The sequence below is a fragment of the Oncorhynchus mykiss genome, chromosome 3, assembly GCF_013265735.2.
Source record: "Oncorhynchus mykiss isolate Arlee chromosome 3, USDA_OmykA_1.1, whole genome shotgun sequence".
In the NCBI taxonomy this organism is placed as follows: Eukaryota; Metazoa; Chordata; class Actinopteri; order Salmoniformes; family Salmonidae; genus Oncorhynchus; species Oncorhynchus mykiss.
Window position 1 is genome coordinate 34,188,961 of NC_048567.1, and position 22,856 is coordinate 34,211,816.

General features: G+C 45.0%; 1 protein-coding gene across 1 annotated transcript in view; it reads right to left on the reverse strand.

The window, feature by feature from the left end:
- LOC110504035 (PC3-like endoprotease variant B) overlaps positions 1–22,856 on the reverse strand; it is a 159,762-nt gene that overhangs the window by 100,118 nt on the left and 36,788 nt on the right. The gene's annotated exons all lie outside the window — the stretch shown is intronic.

Genomic DNA, 22,856 nt, shown 5'->3' on the forward strand with positions numbered 1-22,856 from the left:
CGCACGCACACACACACAAACACGCACGCACACACACAGATACGCACGCACACACACACAGATACGCATGCACCAAAGCACACACAAACGCTCACGCAGACTGTAAACCCGCTGGCCATTGATGTAGCCGTCCTTATTCGAAGTCTTTCCTTATTATACTTTTTTTTGTGTGAGTGTGTGAGTGTGTGAGTGTGTGAGTGCCTGTGAGAGAAGATGGAGGAGGAACGTTGTTGTCGGGAAGATTGAATGGGAAAGCGCACAGCCTCTCTCATATGCCATCTTTCTCTTCTCCCTGCCCCCCCCCCCCCCCCCCTTCTCTCCCTGTCCATCTCCTTTTCACGTTCTGTCCTCATTCGCCCTCTCTATCACTCTCCGACTCCCCATTCTCTCTCTCTTTCTCTCTCCTTCTCCATATCTCTCTCTCTGGGTGGGAAAGCGTACTGTATCTAAAGCCGTTTAGGGGCTGAGAAAATGGAAGTAACGTCTGATTCCACATTTTCTAATCAGGACAGAATCCTCTCATCTCACTTCCTCTCCCGCATTTAGTCAGGCAGGGGCCGGGGGAGACGCGGTACACAAACACAACCATCAGAGAGCGAGCCAGACGAGGTCTTTACGCTCAAAAAACCCCACACCCCGCCACTCTCAAACACACACCTGTCCCCCTCTATGAGGCGTACAAAACCAAACAAACACACACCTGTCCCCCTCTTTGAGGTGTACAAAACCAAACAAACATACAAATGAAAAAGCATGACAGCTGAACCTTTGGTTTCGTTTCTTCTTCCTCTCTGTTCAACACTGTGTGAAGCCCCCAACATGAGAGGCAAATACTGTGTCTCAAATGGCACCCTATTCCCTATATAGTGCACTACTTTTGACCAGAGCCATATCGGCCCTGGTTAAAAGTAGCCCACTGAAAAGAGAATAGGGTGCCATTTGGGACTCACACAGAGACTCCTTTTGGAAAGTCAATGGGGAGGTAACCCTCCCTGACAGAACGGGTTTACACTCCGGAGTGCGTGATGAAAGAGTGTGTGTCGACGGGTTGATCTGGAGGCCTGCATCTGGGAAAGGGGAGGAGAATGACATACTCAAATCGAGTCTGGACCAAATCAGAGGAACTCAGGTGGGGAGTGGGGAGTGGGATAGGGCTGGGGTGGTAGAATGGATTTACCTAGGTCACTGTGAGGAGAGGTAGAATTGAATGACACAGTGCTCTCTGAGGTGATGCCTTGGCTGTAGAAATCTAAAGGCCATGTGCTACTATAGGACTTCCATTCCCCCTCAACCACCACAACCTTCATTTTCCTCCCTTTCTATCTACAGTACTGTATATCGGCCCTCCTTCCCTCCCTTCTCAACCTTAAGTCTTTCCCTTTTCACCCTCCTCCTTCCTCCTTCCCTGCATGTATCATTATCTCCCTGTATCTCTCTCCTCTTCTCTTCCCGTACCTCTCCCTGTATCTCGCGCTTCCTCCCTCCCCATTTCTCTCTTTCCCTGTATGTCTCTCTTACTCCCTGCCCATGTTTTTCCCTCTCTCCCTCTGTCCATGTATCTCCAGCTCTCCCCATATCTCCTTCTTCCTCCCTCCCCATATCCTTACCCCTCTGTCTCTCTCCCTGTGACTCACAGTCCCCAGTGGGCCCAGCAGGCTCTCCTCGGAGAAAAGGAGCAGCACAGAGAGAGTTAGAGGGGCTGTCCCTGATTCCCCGGCTCAGCGGCTGCATTAAGCACAACCTGCTCCCGCTAAAAACCCGCTAAAAAAACAACAACAAGTCATATTCATCACCGTAATTGTGCGGGTGCTTTGGGTAGCAGCGGCGGGCGGCAGTGAGGGATGGCACTGCTCGCGGGCGCCGTGATGCCCATGAATCACAGGCAGCCACTCGCCGGCCCTCCACCGCCATAAAACAAAAGATGGAGATGAAAAATGCTGCAATTAAGTGATTTGATTTCTGCTCTACCCTGCTGTCCCTTTCTCCCAGCCCTGCTCGCCACACACACACACACACACACACACACACACACACACACACACACACACACACACAAACACACACACAGACACAGACACAGACACAGACACACACACACACAGACACACACACACACACACACACCTATGAGCATGCACATGCAAACACACACAAACGCACACACACAGAGACGTACGGTCACATAAAGACATAAACACACCGAGGTGGTAATACCGTATGTACTGCCTATTAGTACTCCCACTACACATCCCACCCAAACATTAGCATCATCAGACCCCTGCAACACTTCAATAATTGACGGAAGCACCTTGAGGAGATTGACGAGGAAGAAAGGTTAGTAAGTGATCTTTGCCAATATGGGAAACACCACTTCTAGAATTGTCACCGTGAAGCACCAATAACCGACTGTCAAAAGGGCTACAAAATATCTGCCTGTTCCACTCAGAATCCCCCACCAAGACAGTCATATTCCTCATCAATCATATTGATTCTATGGTGAGTTAATTGGTAGAATGACTTGTGGTCTACTTTCTCAACAGAATGTCATGTTACGGAAATTATGTCATAACATGTGGTTGGAAGTCAAAAAGTGTTACGCAATCATTTCATGACCACAACCCGCCCCTCTCCTATACAGAAAATACATAGACCTAAGGGCAGCGTTTTATACACAGTACAGAAATATTGCAAGAGTTAAGTCAACTCCTATGTAGTCAAATGACTATTTTGGGGTTTACATGGTCCCACCCCCATTTTGTGTTGACACTACTCTGGTGATGGTGTTATTTCTGGAGTTAAAATAACACCACCATCACCATCATACAATGACAATAAACATTCAACTCTCAGAGTTGCTTAAATGTTACTCCAACTGCCATTTTACTGTTTTTAGAGTTGTATTTTTTTTTATTTTTTTTTTTACAATCAACTCCAGTAGAGTACACTTCTCTTTCGGGTTTACTTCCTTTGAGTTACAAGGGTATAAGGCTTTATTTGAATATTTCTTAATGTGTCACATTATGGTGCTTTACAATGGTTTACAAGATACACAGCACTTTTACATCGCCACTTGCATTTAGAATTCCTGTCGGAGTAGGAGAAAAAATACAGTACATGGAGACTACCGACACCATGTAAACTGGAATAACATCCCACTAGGGTGTGTCAATTGAGCCGGACGGAATGGTGGCCGTTTTCCGGGCTCCTGACCAATTGTGCTATTTTGTGTATTTTTTGTTGGCGCTGATCGTAACGTTTCTTGTACATGATATGTACATGATATGTTTCCTATGACCTAAAAGAGCTTCTGGACATCCAAACAGCTATCACTAACTTCAATTTGGACGAGGACTTCTACTTCAATGAACCGGACCAGGCCCTAACCCCCAGCACTCGTAAAAGTCGAAAACGGCGATAAAGAGGCCCGCGCGCCGACACCCCGGTGAGACTACGGCGGCTAACGAATAAATCTACAGTCTCGAGTTAGAATACCTTATGACAAGCTGTAGACCATACTATTTTTATCAATAGAGTTTTCATCTGTATTTTTCATAGCAGTCTATTTACCACCACAGACCGATGCTGGCACTGCTGGCCATAAGCAAACAAGGATATGCTCATCCACTCCAGTTCGCATACTGACCCAACATAGCCGCAGATGATGCAATCTCTATTGCACTCCACACTGCCTTTTCCCACCTGGACAAAAGGAACACCTATGTGAGAATGCTGTGCATTCATACAGCACCTACACCTCCCTCTGCAACTAGATCCTGGACTTCCTGGACCCAGGTGGTAAGGGTAGGAAACAACAAGTCTGCGGCCTCCCGGGTTAAGGGTGCAGCGCCAGCTGTGCCATCAGAGTCCCTGGGTTCGCGCCCAGGCTCTGTCGTAACCGGCCGCGCCCAGGCTCTGTCGTAACCGGCCGCGACCGGGAGGTCCGTGGGGCGACGCACAATTGGCCTAGCGTCGTCCGGGTTAGGGAGGGATTGGTCGGAAGGGATCTCCCTGTCTCATCGTGCACCAGCGACTCCTGTGGCGGGTTGGGTTGTGTATCGGAGGACGCATGACATTCAGCCTTCGTCTCTCCCGAGCCCGTACGGGAGTTGTAGCAATGAGACAAGATAGTAGCTACTACAACAATTGGATACCACGAAATTGGGGAGAAAAAGGGGTAAAAAAAATAAAAAATAAAAAAATAAAATAAAATAAAAAGTCTGCCACACTGATCCTCAACATGGGGCCTCTCAGGGTGCGTGCTTAGTTCCCTCCTGTACTCCCTGTTCACCCACAATTGCGTGGCCACGCATGACTCCAACACCATCATTAAGTTTGCCCGACGACACAACGGTGGTAGGCCTGATCACCGACAACAATGAGACAAATCAAATCAAATCAAATTTTATTTGTCACATACACATGGTTAGCAGATGTTAATGCGAGTGTAGCGAAATGCTTGTGCTTCTAGTTCCGACAATGCAGTAATAACCAACAAGTAATCTAACTAACAATTCCAAAACTACTGTCTTATACACAGTGTAAGGGGATAAAGAATATGTACATAAGGATATATGAATGAGTGATGGTACAGAGCAGCATAGGCAGGATACAGTAGATGGTATCGAGTACAGTATATACATGAGGTGAGTATGTAAACAAAGTGGCATAGTTAAAGTGGCTAGTGATACATGTATTACATAAGGATGCAGTCGATGATATAGAGTACAGTATATACGTATGCATATGAGATGAATAATGTAGGGTAAGTAACATTATATAAGGTAGCATTGTTTAAAGTGGCTAGTGATATATTTACATCATTTCCCATCAATTCCCATTATTAAAGTGGCTGGAGTTGAGTCAGTGTCAGTGTCAGTGTCAGTGTCAGTGTCAGTGTGTTGGCAGCAGCCACTCAATGTTAGTGGTGGCTGTTTAACAGTCTGATGGCCTTGAGATAGAAGCTGTTTTTCAGTCTCTCGGTCCCAGCTTTGATGCACCTGTACTGACCTCGCCTTCTGGATGATAGCGGGGTGAACAGGCAGTGGCTCGGGTGGTTGATGTCCTTGATGATCTTTATGGCCTTCCTGTAACATCGGGTGGTGTAGGTGTCCTGGAGGGCAGGTAGTTTTCCCCCGGTGATGCGTTGTGCAGACCTCACTACCCTCTGGAGAGCCTTACGATTGTGGGCGGAGCAGTTGCCGTACCAGGCGGTGATACAGCCCGCCAGGATGCTCTCGATTGTGCATCTGTAGAAGTTTGTGAGTGCTTTTGGTGACAAACCGAATTTCTTCAGCCTCCTGAGGTTGAAGAGGCGCTGCTGCGCCTTCTTCACGATGCTGTCTGTGTAAGTGGACCAATTCAGTTTGTCTGTGATGTGTATGCCGAGGAACTTAAAACTTGCTACCCTCTCCACTACTGTTCCATCGATGTAGATAGGGGGGTGTTCCCTCTGCTGTTTCCTGAAGTCCACAATCATCTTCTTAGTTTTGTTGACGTTGAGTGTGAGGTTATTTTCCTGACACCACACTCCGAGGGCCCTCACCTCCTCCCTGTAGGCCGTCTCGTCGTTGTTGGTAATCAAGCCTACCACTGTTGTGTCGTCCGCAAACTTGATGATTGAGTTGGAGGCGTGCGTGGCCACGCAGTCGTGGGTGAACAGGGAGTACAGGAGAGGGCTCAGAACGCACCCTTGTGGGGCCCCAGTGTTGAGGATCAGTGGGGTGGAGATGTTGTTGCCTACCCTCACCACCTGGGGGCGGCCCGTCAGGAAGTCCAGTACCCAGTTGCACAGGGCGGGGTCGAGACCCAGGGTCTCGAGCTTGATGACGAGCTTGGAGGGTACTATGGTGTTGAATGCCGAGCTGTAGTCGATGAACAGCATTCTCACATAGGTATTCCTCTTGTCCAGATGGGTTAGGGCAGTGTGCAGTGTGGTTGAGATTGCATCGTCTGTGGACCTATTTGGGCGGTAAGCAAATTGGAGTGGGTCTAGGGTGTCGGGTAGGGTGGAGGTTATATGGCCCTTGACTAGTCTCTCAAAGCACTTCATGATGACGGAAGTGAGTGCTACGGGGCGGTAGTCGTTTAGCTCAGTTACCTTAGCTTTCTTGGGAACAGGAACAATGGTGGCCCTCTTGAAGCATGTGGGAACAGCAGACTGGTATAGGGATTGATTGAATATGTCCGTAAACACACCGGCCAGCTGGTCTGCGCATGCTCTGAGGGCGCGGCTGGGGATGCCGTCTGGGCCTGCAGCCTTGCGAGGGTTAACACGTTTAAATGTCTTACTCACCTCGGCTGCAGTGAAGGAGAGTCCGCATGTTTTCGTTGCAGGCCGTGTCAGTGGCACTGTATTGTCCTCAAAGCGGGCAAAAAAGTTATTTAGTCTGCCTGGGAGCAGGACATCCTGGTCCGTGACTGGGCTGGATTTCTTCTTGTAGTCCGTGATTGACTGTAGACCCTGCCACATGCCTCTTGTGTCTGAGCTGTTGAATTGAGATTCTACTTTGTCTCTATACTGACGCTTAGCTTGTTTGATAGCCTTGCGGAGGGAATAGCTGCACTGTTTGTATTCAGTCATGTTACCAGTCACCTTGCCCTGATTAAAAGCAGTGGTTCGCGCTTTCAGTTTCACGCGAATGCTGCCATCAATCCACGGTTTCTGGTTAGGGAATGTTTTAATCGTTGCTATGGGAACGACATCTTCAACGCACGTTCTAATGAACTCGCACACCGAATCAGCGTATTCGTCAATATTGTTATCTGACGCAATACGAAACATGTCCCAGTCCACGTGATGGAAGCAGTCTTGGAGTGTGGAGTCAGCTTGGTCGGACCAGCGTTGGACAGACCTCAGCGTGGGAGCCTCTTGTTTTAGTTTCTGTCTGTAGGCAGGGATCAACAAAATGGAGTCGTGGTCAGCTTTTCCGAAAGGAGGGCGGGGCAGGGCCTTATATGCGTCGCGGAAGTTAGAGTAACAATGATCCAAGGTTTTTCCACCCCTGGTTGCGCAATCGATATGCTGATAAAATTTAGGGAGTCTTGTTTTCAGATTAGCCTTGTTAAAATCCCCAGCTACAATGAATGCAGCCTCCGGATAAATGGATTCCAGTTTGCAAAGAGTCAAATAAAGTTTGTTCAGAGCCATCGATGTGTCTGCTTGGGGGGGGATATATACGGCTGTGATTATGATCGAAGAGAATTCTCTTGGTAGATAATGCGGTCTACATTTGATTGTGAGGAATTCTAAATCAGGTGAACAGAAGGATTTGAGTTCCTGTATGTTTCTTTCATCACACCATGTCTCTTTAGCCATAAGGCATACGCCCCCGCCCCTCTTCTTACCAGAAAGATGTTTGTTTCTGTCGGCGCAATGCGTGGAGAAACCAGCTGGCTGCACCGATTCCGATAGCGTCTCTCCAGTGAGCCATGTTTCCGTGAAGCAAAGAACGTTACAGTCTCTGATGTCCCTCTGGAATGCTACCCTTGTTCGGATTTCATCAACCTTGTTGTAAAGAGACTGGACATTGGCGAGAAGAATGCTAGGGAGTGGTGCACGATGTGCCCGTCTCCGGAGTCTGACCAGAAGACCGCCTCGTTTCCCTCTTTTTCGGAGTCGTTTTTTTGGGTCGCTGCATGGGATCCATTCCGTTGTCCTGGGTGAAAGGCAGAACACAGGATCCGCGTCGCGAAAAACATATTCTTGGTCGTACTGATGGTGAGTTTTTGCTAATCTTATATTCAGTAGTTCTTCTCGACTGTATGTAATGAAACCTAAGATGACCTGGGGTACTAATGTAAGAAATAACACGTAAAAAAACTAAACACTATAGGCCTATAGGAAGGAGTTCAGATACCTGGCATTGTGGTGCCAGGACAACAACCTCTTCCTCAACGTGATCAAGACAAAGAAGATGATTGTGGACTACAGGAAAGGGAGGGCTGATTACGCCCACATTCACATCGAAGGGGCTATAGTGGAACTGGTCGAAAGATTCAAGTTTTTTGGTGCCACTAAGGACGTATCATGGTCCAAATACACGCCAATGCCTCTTCCGACCTCAGGAGGCTGAAAAGATTAGTGCAACACTAGTGGACCATGTTGCGAACCACGGATTGACGCTAAGGGAGGCTGGACTGAGAGTTCAGCCAAATTTGAGCAGATATACAGTGGCATCTGTCATAAGGACTTTTCGAAAGGAAAACAGGTAGAAGATCTGTCTACAGTTACAGTAATCAGCTGCTTATTGTATGCACCACATCAGCACTTGTCATACCCCTTCCTGTGACATTGTACAGTAAGTTACATGTATTATCCTCTACATAGGTTTGAGGGTCGGGAACGACAAGGAGAAAGGGGGCCCATATTCACGCAAGAACAAGAGAGAGAGATAATAAACATGGTTTTGGCCAATAATGCTATCAGGCTCAGAACTACAAGCCAACATTATTGGTGACCATCCCATTTTCGAAAATGTCCATCAGGTCTCTCAGTCAACACTGGCAACCACCCTGAAAAGACATCAGGTTCAAATGAAACAACTTTATCGAGTGCCTTTTGAGCGGCATTCAGAGCGGGTCAAACGGCTGCGACATGAGTATGTGGAGGTTTGACAATTAGACTTGCTAAAAGTGTTAGGTTAGCAACAGCAGTGTGTAACTGGTTCAAAAAGATTGATGGCATATGAAATGTGTTTCGTATGGTAACAATATTATTTTTATGAAGTCGTGTATAGTTTTGACAAGTGTTTAAGTGTTTAAGTTTAAGAATGTGAAATGTCAGAATAATAGTGAGAATTTATTTCAGCTTTTATTTCTTTCATCAAATTCCCAGTGGGTCAGAAGTTTACATACACTCAATAAGTATTTGGTAGCATTGCCTTTAAATTTAACTTGGGTCAAATGTTTCGGCTAGCCATTCACAAGCTTCCCACAATAAGTTGAGTGAATGTTGGCCCATTCCTCCTGACAGAGCTGGTGCAACGGAGTCAGGTTTGTAGGCATCCTTGCACACGCACTCTTTTTCAGTTCTGCCCACAAATTTTCTATAGGATTGAGGTCAGGGCTTTGTGATGGCCACTCCAATACCTTGCCTTTGTTGTCCTTAAGCCATTTTGCCACAACTTTGGAAGTATGCTTGGGGTCATTGTCCATTTGGAAGACCCATTTGTGACCAAGCTTTAACTTCCTGACTGATGTCTTGAGATGTTGCTTCAATATATCCACCTAATTTTCCTCCCTCATGCCATCTATTTTGTGAAGTGCACCAGTCCCTCTTGCAGCAAAGCACCCCCACAACATGATGCTGCCACCCCCGTGCTTCATGGTTGGGATGGTGTTCTTTGACTTGCAAGCCTCCCCCTTTTTCTTCCGAACATAACAATGGTCATTATGGCCAAACAGTTCTATTTCGGTTTCATCAGACCAGAGAACATTTCTCCAAAAAGTACCATCATTGTCCCCATGTGTTGTTGCAAACCGTAGTCTGGCTTTTTTAATGGCAGTTTTGGAGCAGTGGCTTCTTCCTTGCTGAGCAGCCTTTCAGGTTATGTTGATATAGGACTCTTTTTACTGTGGATATAGATCATTTTGTACCTGTTTCCTCTATCTTCACAAGGTCCTTTGCTGTTGTTCTGGGATTGATTTGCACTTTTCGCACCAAAGTACGTTCATCTCTAGGAGTCAGAACGCGTCTCCTTCCTGAGCGGTATGACAGCTGCGTGGTCCCATGGTGTTTATACTGGCGTGCTATTTTTTGTACAGATGAAAGTGGTGCCTTCAGGCGTTTGGAAATTGTTCCCAAATGATGAGCCAAACTTGTGGAGGTCTACAATTTTTTTTCTGAGGTCTTGGCTGATTTCTTTTGACTTTCCCATGATGTCAAGCAAAGGGGCACTGAGTTTGAAGGTCGGCCTTGAAATACAGCCACAGGTACACCTCCAATTGACTCAAATTATGTCAATTAGCCTATCAGAACATTCTAAAGCCATGGCATAATTGTTTAAAGACACAGTCAACTTAGTGAATGTAAACATCTGACCCACTGGAATTGTGATACAGTGAATTATAAGTGAAATAATCTGTCTGTAAACAATTGTTGGACAAATTACTTGTGTCATGCACAAAGTAGATGTCCTAACCGACCAAAACTATAGTTTGTCAACAAGAAATTTGTGGAGTGGTTGAAAAACGAGTTTTAATGACTCCAACCTAAGTGTATGTAAACTTCTGACTTCAACTGTACTACCTCAAACCCAAGTATATTGACTTGGTACTGGTACTCCTTGTATATAGCCTTGTTTTCATTTTATTGTGTTACTATTTCCTCTTTAATTTAGCAAATATTTGTCTTACTTTTTAAGCCTTCACTGTTGGGAATGGGCTCGTATGTTAGCATTTCACTTTAAAGTCTGCACCTGTCGTATTCGGCGCATGTGACCAATAACATTTGACTTGACTAATGGTTGCTATGAAACCAACCACTGATTGAACTATTTGACAAAATGCATGTTTCTTATCTTTGTGACGCATAAGATCAAAAACAATCAATATACATGCGAAAACAGAGATATTGAATCAAACAATAAAATAAAATCTACCTGCAGCAGAGCAGGCTGGGAAATATGACAATGAGGCCCCTCCCACATCTGTGGATAACGCCATGAATGTCATTCCCTGTCTCTGCTTATTCTTAATGGAGTTAAAAGCATTCCGTCATAACGAATTCCAGTTATCAACACTAACTCTAGGGATCGTATCACTCTCTTGAGGGTTAAGATAACTCTCAGTAAGTAAAGGATGTGAATGCTTTGCCTTTGTTTAGCGCTGCTGCTTGTTTAATGGGACTTTGCTAAGCATGCATAATCAAGAGCAGGCTGAGCGGTAGCTAGCGTTAGCAGTTGTGACGGCTGGTGGTGGTGGAGGGGCTAAGGCTAAGCTCTGGGGGGCTCTGGGCTGCTAGGCCCGTGATGGAGCACCACACAGCCCCAAACATCCATTCAGCACCCACACGCTCATTAATCCTGCCAAACTCCACTTGTTACCCGCACGCACAGGAAATCATGGGATAGGTAAACACGGAGCGGGCACCATCCATCACACACCCACCCACGCACACACAAACACACACGCTGATAAACACAAATTCACACACACACACGCTGATAAACACTTATTGTATATAATCACATACACACAAATACTGAAACTCATTCAAACATGCACACAACTGCACACGCGTGCATGGTCGCTCACAAACACAACAATTATAGAGCCTCTCTAACTCAGAAGGACCACATTAGGTCTATTGGTTTGGGTAATTCACATCACAAACAGGGATCGTTTGTTTTTAAATGGGGTGTTGCCAAAGTAATGTTGACCTTGTATGATGGACATACTGTAGAGTGTCGATTAACACATAGATAGAGTTAAGTATTATAATATTATATTGAAAATAGTATTCTCATAATGTACGTTGCTCAGAAATACTTCCAATGTTAATACTGGAAAGGTCTACTTGGTTCAGTAGAAAGATATATTGCCACAAGCCCTGGAAGAATCAATAGAATTTGACCTCAGTTTGCCCTCTGCTTGAATGGAGAAGTTATGGGACGGCGCAGGCCTTGACATTAGCTTATTTGATCTGTATTTTCCAAGACACAACAGCTGTCTCTGGCTACCCACTCTCTCTCTTTATCTCTCTCTCTCTCTCTCTCTCTCTCTCTCTCTCTTCCTTTCCTTGTCTCTCTCTCTCTCTCTCTCTCTCTCTCTCTCTCTCTCTCTCTCGCTCTCTCACAAAAACATAAACACACACACACACACAGATGATGACAAATGTTGTGCGGTGCTGCGGTGAGCCTCCTCTCTCTCTCTCTCTCTCTCTCTCTCTCTCACACACACAAAAACACAAACACACACAGATGATGACAAATGCTGTGCGAGAACAGTTACACAGCTCAATGGGTAGGTACATTCGTAGAACAGATCTGTTATTTCTATAGACCTATCTGACAATATCATTTACACTAGCCATCAGTACATAACATAAAATTTATATTTGACAAGGGGAATAATACCATTCACATGTATTCACTCAGCTAGGAAGGATTTTCACATAATGGACTCGAGCTTGTTTTGCTTTTGTTTTACCATCCTGTGTTCAAAATGGCCACCCTTGCACAGGACAGATGACATATGCTCCCCTACCGCTACTCACATGCTAATAAACTCCATTACAAGGCCTGTAAAAAGGCAGCATGTCCACAAATCAGTCTCAGTCTCTCTCTCTCTCTCTCCCACAGCCCGTCTCTATTTCACTCAATCCCTATATCACAGCACACACCCAGGGGGCTCCCCCACCCCCTGCACAGCATTAAATAAGATGCTAAACCTCTCTGAAACACACACACACCTCCCCCTCTCCCTCTGTCCTTTGTCTCGGCTCCCGTGCAGCTGCATGCAGTTGAGAAACTCATAATATTTACCCAGGGAAGCCATGGTCCAGTGACGGCACCTAGCCAGGGCATAGGTCAGAGGTCACAGAGTGGTCCGAGGGCGGTCAGTGGGGAGCAGGTTCAGGTGAACTGAGGTCAGGGTTGACTGGTCTGGGATCAGGTCAGACTGAGGCTACTGGCTGGCCAACAGGGTCACTCTAGAGGGGGTATGTTAGTGTGATAAACTGGTCTAAGACCAGATTTCCTCTTTGGTTATAACCTTAGTAATTGTGGGATTTAGAATAGAATCTGACACAGGATCATTTCTAACTACACCGCGCTGCACAGCCCAGCAGACAGATGGAGAGTACTACTGTGACTATACCTGCCTCTCACCTCAACTCACAGCTCACAAACTATTATACAGCGGGGCCGCGTACACTGTCAATCACGGGTAACCTCTCCGTCACTGAAAATCGCAGAAAATACGCACACGCACACACACCTACTTACACATCCACACAGCCCATCACACGCACACATATGCAACCACTTTCCCACCCGCACAGCCCTTCTCCTCAGTCTACTAGTACACACACACACACACACACACACACACACACATACACACACACACACACACACACGCACAGAGCCTTATAAACACACACACACACACACACACACACAAACACACACACTCACACACAGAGCCCTGGCACACGGAGTGGCGATGCCATCAGGGAGTAGTAAAGCATTACCCTCTGTGTGGCTGGAGCCTCTCCAGAAATAGCCTCTGTAATGTATTCTCAGTGCGACCGTCGCTTTTGCACAATGGTGCCCTTAATAACACTCCATTTCTGTTGGCATAAATAAGGGCTGCATTTCCATCTTATTTCATGCAAATGAGCGCGGGGGCAGCCTAAACAAGTAGTGGGTATATACTGTTGTGTGCAGTAGTGGTGGTGTGACTGGGGGGAGGTTATGTAAGGTTACGTTCAGGCATTAACTCCACATTTTTAAGGTTAGGGTTAAGTTCAGGCATTAACTCCAAATGGTTAAGGTAACAGTTAAGGTTTGGGATAGGCTTAAAACTAAAATATCAAAAACAACTTTCTATCACTGGATTCAAACTTTGGAATCAGAGGCAGATGCTTACGCCAATCCGCCATCCCTGTCCACAGCACCCTAGCAAAACCCAAACCTACTTGAAGGTAACAGCGCTCAAGGTTGCCCCTAGTGGCCGGGTTTCCACGTCGTCTCCCGATGTCCTGAGACATGGATGGACGTTGAATACTGACCTTTATCATAGGTGACCTGGCTGTGGAGAGACGCCACAATGTGCCAACGACAGACAGCGCTGCGGTGAGAGACATCGTCACATAACCCATACCTGCACCACTACAGGGAGCAGCCACCAAACCCACATAGATCCTGGCTAATGTTTCTCTAGATACACACAAATACATACACAAGTCCCCGTGAGAGAGAGAAGCAAGTAGGCCTCTCAGCCACCATCTTACTCAATCCCAATGGCCCAATCCTTACGTTGTGGTTGGAAGTCTATTATATATGTTGTGGTTGGAAGTTCATTCATTCAGTGCAATGATAATGGAGGCTTGACCTTGAGACCAAAGCCGTGAGGCTGGCCACATGTTGTTCTGAAAATGCATTAATTTACTGTAGGGTGTTGTGAAAGACTGCCACACACACAACTACTACAGGCATATGGAGGTTGAGGTTCTATGTTGGGTGAGGTGGTTGTGGAGGTGGAGAAAAGGATGAGGGTGGATGAGGAGGAATAGTGGGAGAGGATAGGAGAGGAAAGGAAAAGAGCGGAAAGCCAAGGTTTACAAGGGGTGGATGGTACACTCTGGTTCCAAAAAAGTTATTCAGCTGTTCCAGTAGGAGAACCCTTTTTGATTCCAGGGAGAACCCTTTTTGGTTCAACGTAAAAACCCTCTGAGGAAAGGGTCCAAAAGGCTTCTACCTGGAACCAAAAGGCTTCTAGCTGGAACCAAAAAGGGTTCTTCAAAGGGTTCTCTCCTATGAGGACAGCCAAAGAAATTTTTTTTTCTAAGAGTGTAGTCAGATAAAACAGCTCGACTCTCTCTGAGGAAAGGTTCATGTCTCTCACTATCCCTTTCTCTAACCCCCCCCCCCCCTTTATATCCCTCCCGCTCTCTCTCTTTCTGCAGTGGTTAAATCATAAATTGCCCATTCTATATCTGCATTTCCCTGTCTCTCCCTCGATCCCTTTTATTCTCCCCCCTTTCCATCACCCAGCATTTGCTTTTGCCCCCACTCCCTCTATCTTACTTTTATAATCATTCTCTCTCTGTCCCCTCCTCTCTCCTATCCTCCCACTTTGTCCCCTCCCTGCATTCTCTTCTGTTATAATACTAGTAATCTCGCAAGCCATATTCAAAGTCTCGAGGGAACCAGGGATGTTACGGCAGATGAGTGTGGGTGGGTGGTGATGGAGAGCCTGTACAGTACGTAGAGAAGAGTGGTCACAGTGACCTTCTGACCTCCATGAGATGAGAAGTGTAGAGGGTTGAGCAGTAGGTGTGGAGGAGGCCGCTAATAGCAAAATCCTCCGATCGCTGGGGGCACCACAGAACCAACAATGCTCGGCAGAGCTAGAGGAGCCAGGGAGGGTCCCAGTAAACCAATACACACCACCGCCACCCACGTCATTTAGCTTTAGCACGTTCCCACATCCCAGCTATAGAGAACAAAAAACATAAAGTGACCCTGCCACTGCCAGCGCTTTCTTTCTCCCCTCTCCACTATCTCTCACTCTCCCCCCATCACTCTCCGCCTCACTGTGTGAAATCAAATTTCCATGTGGCTCCAGTATCTGTTGCACAGCGAGGCGATTTATCAGGGATGCAAAGAGCATGCAAAAACAATCTTTATTACATCCATTTCCTGCTTGTCAGCTGGGATCATGTTGGCTGTTCATTAAAGGCGCGGTGCAGGTGAGGAGAATGCCTCCCGATGCCTTGATAGATTGTCTGCTCCCCCGCCGTGACAGCGGCTGGATGGATTGAACAGCGGGGGGTGATGTGGGGGTGGGGAGTGGGGGGGCGGGGCGGGGGGGGGGGGGGGGGGGGGATGAAGGGGGGAGGAAAAGCGCTGACTCCAGTCACTCCCCCTGTCAGAAAGATTTTTACAGTGTCATTTTATACCAAACAACTAGGCTACCCACATACACAAATCTCACACCTACAACACGAGCAATCATGCACTCACACACATGGAAGCAAGCGTGGATATACTATCTGTGCACTCATAGATAGTGTGGCTCATAGATAAAACACATTAAACAAATATCCCCTTGACATTAAATAATACAAACTAGGGTGCGATAAAATAAATCAAATGTGGAAAAATGGCTGTCTTTATTATTGCATCGCTGACAATTAACCAGCAGCACTACAGATGCATCATACTACTAATTCTTTAAGTCGACTAAATACTTTTATTTGGCCACCAAGGTGACCACATAAATGCTTGTCATGTAAGTAATGTATACCTACTGTATATCACCTCAATTAGATAAGGTGGTATGGCAATACAATATACAGTGCTTCTACTTAAGCCTCTGTAAATGATTTTATACCGTATCATGCCATGATGTTAGAAGGCGTTAATTGCTCCATGATACTTCGTAAGAGTCTGTGAATGCTAATAATGGTGTTATGTCTACTAGATCACTTTGGAATATTGGTCTCAAATACTGTACCTATGAAATACAAACAAACACCCACCTATACACAGGACCCTGGGACTAAACACCTCCCTCTGCAACTGGATCCTTGACTTCATGACGGAACGCCCCCAGGTGGTAAGGGTAGGTAGCAACACAGGGGCCCCTCAGGGGTGCGTGCTTAGTCCCCTCCTATACTCCCTGTTGACTCATGACTCATGACAGCCCGGCACGACTCCAACACCATCATTAAGTTTGCCGATGACACAACAGTGGTAGGCCTGATCACCGACAACGACGAGACAGCCTATAGGGAGGAGGTCAGAGACCTGGCCATGTGGTGCCCGGACTACAATCTCTCCCTCAACGTGATCAAGACAAAGGAGATGATTGTGAACTACAGGAAAAGGAGAACCGAGCACGCCCCCATTCTCATCGACGGGGCTGTAGTGGAGCAAGTTGAGAGCTTCAAGTTCCTTGGTGTCCACATCACCATCAAACTAACATGGTCCAAGCACACCAAGACAGTCGTGAAGAGGGCACGACAAAACCTATTCCCACTCAGGTGACTGAAAAGATTTGACATGGGTACTCAGATCCTCAAAAGGTTCTACAGCTGCACCATCGAGAGCATCCTGACTGGTTGCATCATTGCCTGGTATGGCAACTGCTCGGCCTCCGACCGCAAGGCACTACAGAGGGTAGTGCAAACGGCCCAGTGCATCACTGGGGCCAAGCTTCCTGTCATCCAGGACCTCTAAACTAGGCGGTGTCAGAGGAAGGGTCTAAAAATTGTGAAAGACTCCAGCCACCCAAGTCATAGACTGTTCTCTCTGCTACAGCACGGCAAGTGGTACCGGAGGGCCAAGTCTAGTTCCAAGATGCTTCTAAACAGCTTCTACCCCCTAGCCATAAGACTACTGAACATCTAATCAAATGACTACCCAGACTATTTGCACCCCCCCCCCCCCCCCCCCCCCCCGTTACACTGCTGCTACTCTCTGTTATTATCTATGCATACGTCACTTTAATAACTCTACCTACATGTATACATTACCTCAATCACCTTGACTAACCGGTGCCCCCGCACATTGACTCTGTACTGGTACCCCCTGTATATAGCCTATTGTTATTTTTGCTGCTGCTCTTTAATTATTTGTTACTTTTATTTCTTATTTTTGTAGGTATTTTTCTTAAAACTGCATTGTTGGTTAAGGGCTTGTAAGGAAGCATTTCACTGTAAGGTCTACACCTATTGTATTCGGCGCATGTGACAAATACAATTTGATTTGATTTGAGATAGCATGTCACCTTTGTAGCCTTTCCCCATCCAACTGAGTTCCTATTGTCTCGGTTCCAATGACATGCAATGGCAGTGGTGTATGGTTTATATGGTAGGTAGGGAATGGATGTTTGAGTGCATCAGGAGAGAGATGAACAGTGGCCAATCAGTGTTGATGGTGTGGTGACAGGGACACTCTGGGATGGTGGGGCATCGCCATTAGCTGATTAATCTGCCCAGCACTCCGGATCACATCTCATGATCATCATAATATTACTAAATGACTTCAGTAGATGTTGAAGTGCAATGCATTGGACGTGAAGAATTGTGTTTTTTGCATTTCATGAAGTTCGCTCTCCTTTCACGTGATTGACTAAGGACTTTTAGTTCCGTAGATCGTCAATATGATAATACTGTGTATTATAATAACAATATATAGGTAACATTGTGGGGAACTGGTATAGTACATCTTCTTTAGCCAAAGCTCAGAGTTCTATGACACTGAGTCGGTTGCTCAGCAACAACACAGCTGCAGGCACCATGCTGCCAGTCATAGGCCAGTCAATTCCTCCTTTGGTTGTCTTTCCTTCCAGTTCTCTGCTGCCAATGACTGGAACGCACTGCAAAAATCTCTGAAGCTGGAGACTCATATCTCCCTCACTAGCTTTAAGCACCAGCTGTCAGAGCAGCTCACAGATCACTGCATCTGTACATAGCCCATCTGTAAACAGCCCATCTATCTACCTACCTCATCCCCATACAGTATTTATTTATTTATCTTGCTCCTTTGCACCCCAGTATCTCTACTTGCACATTCATCTTCTGCACATCTACCATTCCAGTGTTTAATTGCTATATTGTAATTACTTCGCCACCATGGCCTATAGAACTGGTAAGGCAATACGCCTTAACTCCCTTATCTTACCTCATTTGCACTCACTGTATATAGACTTTTGTTTTCTTTTGTTCTACTGTCTTATTGACTATGTTTTGTTTTTTCCATGTGTAACTCTGTGTTGTATGTGTTGAATTGCTATTCTTTATCTTGGCCAGGTCGCAGTTGCAAATGAGAACTTGTTCTCAACTGGCCTACCTGGTTAAATAAAGGTGAAATATTTTTTTTTTTAAATAGTAAAAAATAAAAAATGACAAGGTAGCCAGACTACATACAGGATAAACACTGCAGTTAGCTACGCTAGGCTCGACACATGACATTTTTAACAACGCTTTTTTTCTGATAATTAGTTCATTGCATCCGCTGTGGAGCCCAGTTTCATAATATGAGCATATTTCCCAGCTGCTTTCCATCGTTTTAAAGTAATCATGAAAAAAACAGGCCTTATGTTAGGGCATTTTTCACCCTGCCAGCTCCTATTAGTTCTATTGAGCACCATGGCACCAACTCACCTTCCGAATGTTCTATTCCCAGTTTATTGTTCTACGTCACAATGCTATTGTTGGCAATGAGACCTGCCCACGTTGTTTATAGTTTGAACGTAAACAACAGCAAAAAATTACTCATAAAACTCTGAGGTCGTCCCATTGTTTCCTATAGGGGAAATACAGGTATGTTTGTCTATTTCGGCAAATATCTCGCAATGTGTATATGTAACAGTATAACTTTAGTCCGTCCCCTCACCAAGGACCCTCTGCACACATAGACAACTGACACCCACGAAGCATCGTTACCCATTGCTCCACAACAGCCACAGCCCTTGCAGAGGAAGGGGAACCACTACTTCAAGGTCTCAGAGCGAGTGACATCACCAATTGAAACACTATTAGCGCGCACCACTGCTAACTAGCTAGCCATTTCACATCGGTTACACTCACCCCCCTTTTGACCTCATCCGATTGAAACGATGTTAGCGCGCACCACCGCTAACTAGCTAGCCATTTCACATCGGTTACATACTGTACATTTGGATTTTTTCAAGTCAGACGCCATTTTAATCATGAGAATCTCCTCTTTCTAATGATGTAAGACAGCGAGGGCAGCGAGCTAAGTTGTTATCAAATGCTAGCCCCAAAATACTTTTTGCCCTTGGAACGCTGAGCTCCCCCCAATGTTTTCCTATGGAGAGGTCTATTTCGCCAAATATCTCACAATGTGTATATTTCGATTTTTTTAAGTTTCGAATAAATTCCAGATCTGGCATACACTCTCTCTCCTGTCGTCTTGTCTTTCTTATACTTATACCCGAGTGGCGCAGTAGTCTAAGACACTGCATCTCAGTGCAAGAGGTGTCACTGCAGCACCAGGTTTGAATCTAAGCTGCATCACATCCGGCTGTGATTAGGAGTCCCATAGGGCGGCGCACAATTGGCCCAGCGTCGTCTGGGTTTGGCCGAGGTAGGTCGTCATTGTAAATAAGAATTTGGTCTTAACTGACTTGCCTAGTTAAATAAAGGTTAAATAAATAAAAAATACTCCACATTTGTGCTGACAGATCAACAGTTTCAAATTACTTTTCAGTATGTTCACAGAAAATCTGAAGTTGCCATACACAAGTGAAAAGTAGTCAGGGGGTTGCACATGGTGCACCAAGGTAAAACAACATCAGAATCATTGCTTGCATGACATGCTGCGTGCCAACCTGGTCTCATAGACTAGACGTAACATAGTTGAAGTAAATCCGGGACACTGAAATTAGTATGATATGTTACGTTTGCTGTATATATTTTTGATATTGCAAATGTGCATTATTGTTGCGTTACCATCTTTATTGCAAAAATAAATACAAATGCGAACATCACTTTATTTAGCGACACATTATTTTGACAGAGGCAATGAACTGTCCATTGATCAGCACAGCAATTGATAAAACAGGAATACAGACAGACTCTATCTATCTGAGCTACTGTGTCCAACATGACATGTATTGCTAAAATAGAGGTTTAACTTCTCTAGGGTAGGGGGCAGCATTTGGAATTTTGGATAAAAAGCATGCCCAAATTAAACTACCTTCTACTCAGGCCCAGAAGATAGGATATGCATATAATTAGTAGATTTGGATAGACAACACTCTAAAGTTTCCAAAACTGTTAAAATAATGTCTGTGAGTATAACAGAACTGATTTGGCAGGCGATAACCAGAGAAAAATCCATTCAGGAAGTAGGATTTTTTGTGTGTAGTTTTCTATTCAAATCCATTACAGTATCCATTGACTTCGGACTCAAATTACAGTTCCCATGCCTTCCACTAGATGTCAACAGTCTTTAGAAATTGTTTCAGGCTTGTATTCTGAAAAATTAGGGAGTAAGAGCAGTCTGAATGAGTGGACCCTGCCATGTCACAGAGCTTTTTCATGCTCGCAACCAGAGAGAGTGCCTTTCTTGTTTACCTTTTATATTGACTACGTTATTGTCCGGTTGAAATATTATCGATTATTTAGGCTAAAAACAACCTGAGGATTGAATATAAACATCGTTGGACATGTTTCTATGAACTTTACGGATACAATTTGGATTTTTTTGTCTGCCTGTTGTGACTGCGTTTGAGCCTGTGGATTACTGAAGAAAACAAGCGAACAAAACGGAGGATTTCGGATATAAAGAGAGACTTTATCGAACAAAAGGAACATTTATTGAATATGAATGTCTTCTGAGTGCAAACATATGAAGATCATCAAAGGTAAGTGATTGTTTTATCTTTATTTCTGACTTGTGTAACTCTTCTACTTGGCTGGTTGCTGTTTGTAATAATTTGTCTGCTGGGGCTATGTTATCAAATAATTGTAAGGTATGCTTTCACCATAAAGCATATTTGAAATCTGACACCGTGGTTAGATTCACAAGAAGTTATTCTTTAAACCTATGTAAAATAGTTGTATCTTTTATGACTTTTTATAATGAGTATTTCTGTATTTGAATTTGGCGCTCTGCAATCTCACTGGACGTTGGCCAGGTGGGACGCTAGCGTCCCACATACCCTAGAGAGGTTAAGGAAATACAGGCATGCACCACATTACTACAATACAAAGCAGCTCAATCAAGCCTGATGGTCTTGTAAGTATAAAAGAAAAGCTTGCTTTCATTTAATTTCAAAAAGCATGAGAAGTTAGTGTAATGGAATAATGTCTTACTGTGGTGTGTGAAGAATCCAAAATTTTACCTTGTATGAGGTACAAATCACATTATTGTAGAAGCACCTCCTCTAAGAGTATGAATTAGGATGTTTGAGAAGGTTTGAATCCTAAGCAAACTGCCTACACATAATTTGAAGTACAATGCCAACATAGCTACTGTAGTAGGTCAAAGCTGTGCGCTGGAAAACCTTGGTAGAGCATGGGTGGAATAGGCACTGTAGTGCACTTTTTTTTTTTTGTTGGCTTCAGACCAATGCCTATTCTCACTGTTTTTAATTAAATTCTGTCTAGGTTTAAGCCACTAAATATAAACATTTAGAATTAATCAAATGGTTTAAAGTTATGATTTTTTTCTTATTAGTAATTAATCCATGACATACAATATTGATATAAAGTATCATACTATTTTTTTTAGTATAATGTTGCAGTATAAAACAATTATTAGTGGTTGAAACACACACTCAGACAAACACACACATGCACAAGCACACACACACACACACACTCTCATTCAAGTAGCGTATACCCAGATTGGAGGTGATGGGGTACATTTGATAGAACTCTGTGCAAGAATAGTCTCAGGCTCTGATTACATTACCTATAAAAGAGAAGGATGGAAATAGAGGAGGGAGGAATGGAGGGAAGGAGCAGAGGGGGTCACCCCCGCTATTAAAATCAATAAGCATTGATTCAAAGGTGGCTAAAGGTGATGTGTGTGTACATGATCCTTCAGGTCTCTGACTCTCAGACATACTAGAGACATATGGAGAGAGTGGGGGGGGGGGGGGGGGTAGAGAGAGACAGCGAGAGAGATAGAGAGGAGTGCATCTAGAGAAAGGTAAGATGATGGCTTGGCAGAAACAAAATAAAAGAAGGAAGGAAGGAATGAATGAATAGAGAGAAATAAAGAGCAGAGAGAGAAAAGAGAGAAAGATAGAGGGAGAATTTATGCTTGGTGGAATCAATACAGAGGTGGAACAGAGAACAATGGCCTCAGAGGAGAGGAGAGTCAGTGATGCAGGTCTAATACTCTCTCTTTCTCTCTCTCTCTCTCTCTCTCTCTCTCTCTTCCCCCTTCTCTTCCTCTATTGTATTCTTTCATCCTCTCTCACTCTCTCTCCTTGTTCTTTTTCGTCCTCTCCATGCTTAATCTCTCTCCCTCTCTCTCTTTCTCTGTACCTGTATCCTTGTCTTTCGCCCTCTCTCACTCTCCCTCTCAGCATCCTGTTCTCTCTCTCTGTCTCTCCCCCTCTCTAGCCACCTCTCTCTCTCTCTTTCTCCGTCTCTCAGTATGCAGAGCAGATAGGAGTCGTCCGCCTACAGCAAACCTGCCATGACA